Source organism: Dendroctonus ponderosae, unplaced genomic scaffold (genome assembly GCF_020466585.1).
Source record: "Dendroctonus ponderosae isolate FM_Combo_2020 unplaced genomic scaffold, Dpon_F_20191213v2 Dpon_F_20191213_9, whole genome shotgun sequence".
Lineage (NCBI taxonomy): Eukaryota > Metazoa > Arthropoda > Insecta > Coleoptera > Curculionidae > Dendroctonus > Dendroctonus ponderosae.
The window spans coordinates 47,033-50,019 of NW_026019116.1; positions in this window are offsets into that span (position 1 = coordinate 47,033).

Here is a 2,987-nt window from a genome sequence, read left to right on the forward strand (position 1 = left end):
CTTCACACTTTGACTGAGGCCCAGCCAAGATATGAATATAATAATTATTCGACAATATAAAACTTAATCAAAACACGTTAGAGGATAAATACCCACATTCAAATATTTCTGATTCAACAATACTGATCCATAACCTTTAACAGGTAGATTTGGATGACAGCTGTGACGGATTTAGGTGTTTCACTCATTTGCCCCAAAAAAGTGGCAGCACTGACGGCAAGGTGACACCGTTATCCCAATCTCAAAGTATGTTACCCAGATGGCATTGAGATTCCCTGAATATCCCAGAATGTTCAAAAAATATACAGAATATTGCGGGAATATCCTGGGAATATACATGGGTGAACATTCCTAACATGAATGTTCGTGGAATATACATCTATGTATATTCATCAAAGTTCATAAAAGTTATATCCTAGGTATGTAAATACAGGGTGGTTTTTTAATGCGACAGAGTCCATTATTTCCGTTAGTGTTGAACTTTCAAAAAATAGTTTTCTATAAAAGTTGTTGACGCACAAAGTGCGCACATTTTAAAAATATCTCAGTGTCTCAGAGAAGGGAGGCAAGATAAAAGTGGAATTTTTTTAAATCAAACTACCCACTTTTCATTAGCTCATGAAACGCTGCTTTTGCACCTTAAATTGTTTTTTTCTGACTTGCGACAGATTATCGCCATTTTATTAAAATTTTGCTTAAAAACATGATATCTAAAAATTCAATGTAGAAGCAAAAAAAGCAGTTAAAGATACAAAAAAAAAGTCTTTCCAATCACCAGAGACCCGTTAAGAATTTTGTTGAACCAAAATGTCAATACATTGTACAGGGTGTTAACAATGTCGACTTCAATCTAAAACTTTTTAACGCAATATAACTTTTGTTTTTTCAAATGGAAGCACTTGTATATTAATACGTCATTAGATAGACAATTTACAAAGTTACAAATTTGCATTTACACTTTAAGTTGTGAAGTCAACCGTTTTCAAATTATAAATTATTTTATTTAAAAATTTCAAAAAGTTGTTACATTTTGTAAGGTGGCTATGGAATTGATTAAATAAGTTTTAAAATAATTTTGATGATACTTGACATAAATGGAGAAAAGTGCAACGTTTTATAAAATGCATGAAATTTCATAGCAAAAAATGCAATAAAACTACATTCGTCTATAAAAATAAAAATATAAAATTATACCTGCAGTGATATTTTAAAATAAATGTTCAATATATTTTCCGTTAACATTTAAGCAACTATTAATATCTTCGTTTTTGAAATGAAACGCTAACGCACTTCAAAACAATACTATTAATGCTTCGAAAAACAGTTGTGATTCGTTCCTTCATGTCATCTTTTGCGGTTGGAGTTATTTTCTAAATTTCGTTTTTGACGTAAGCCCATAAAAAGAAACCCATTTTTGTCAAATCGGGTGAACGAAGTGGCCACTGAACAGATCCACCTCTGACTATCCACCTCTGAGAAAATTAATTATTTAGGTACTTATGAATTTGAGCCCTATGGTGAACTGCAGCTCCATCATGTAAATACCACATTATTTCCTTGATTTAATTAGGTAAATGATCAATTAAACGTGGCAATTCAAATTTTGCACTTATTTATTGACTTCCATAGCCTTACTTAACTTCCATAACTTACAAAACGTAGCAACTTTTTAAATTTCTAAATAAAATAAATTATAATTTGAAAACAGTTGATTTCACAGCTTAAAGTGTAAATGCAAACTTGTAACTTAGTAAATTGTCTATCTAATCACGTATTAATATACAGGTACTTCCATTTGAAAAACAAAAGTTATATTGCGTTAAGTCTACATTGTGAACACCCTGTACAATGTATTGATATTTTGGTTCAATAGAATTCTTAACGGATCTGTGGTGATTGGAAAGATGTGTTTTTTTCTATCTCTAACTGCTTTCTTTTGCTTCTACAATGAATTTTTAGATACTATGTTCTTAAGCAAAATTTTACTAAAATGGCGATAACCTGCAAACGCAAGTAAGAAAAAACAATTTACGGTTCATATGCAGCGCTTCAAACTGCATTCTATGAGCTAATGAAAAATGGGTAGTTCTATATAAAGCGAACAACAACAAAGCAAAAAAAGCCACCCTGTATATGTACATATTGTGTATACAGGGTGATTTAAAATTGGCGTCATTTCTTTTAAGGGGTAATAGCGGGTCACTTGGAGGGTACGAGAAAAATATGCAAAAAAAAATTTCGATTATTTCTAGAAGATATTAACCGTTGAAAACGAATTTCAACTTTGCTATGAAGCATTATTTTGAAAGTATTCCATGTTTAATTGGAAGCATATTGGAATACTTAAGCATTGATAAAGAAAAATTACGATCTTTGCTACAAATTACGATAATTTTTTATATTAAAATAGTTCTCTTCTGCAATTTTTTGATGAAAAGTCAAAGCGGCAATGACGTTTTTCGGCATTAACAGATAGTCACAGGTAGACACCTTTTGTCAATTGCCAAGCATTTGTCAAACTGTGACTTACTTTGAATTTCTTTTCACGAATTTGGGGATATGAGATTAGTTCAAGGGAAATGCTACAGGAACATAGCAGAAGCTGAAAGAACTCACGCCAACAAGTGGCTCCAGGAAGATAGTGGACGACAATTGATGTTTGGGTTCTAGACGCATAGGAACAAGTATTGGACATAATTACAGCAGAGCCTTCCAGGGGCACTCAGGACATTGCACAACCACTGCCACAACCTGGCACCAAAAAATACCGGGTCCATTCCTAACAGGTATGTAAGAATTACAATGAACTAATAGACTATTGAGAACCGGTATAAACTGCTCGAGAAGAGTGAATAATAAAGTGATCACTAAAGCGCGGAATATATGCAGTTGAATTCAATCAAAATATGCGCATATATATGCATAATTTTTATTCCAAATATGCAATTATATGCATTTATTTGGCCAAATATGTAATGGTATGCATT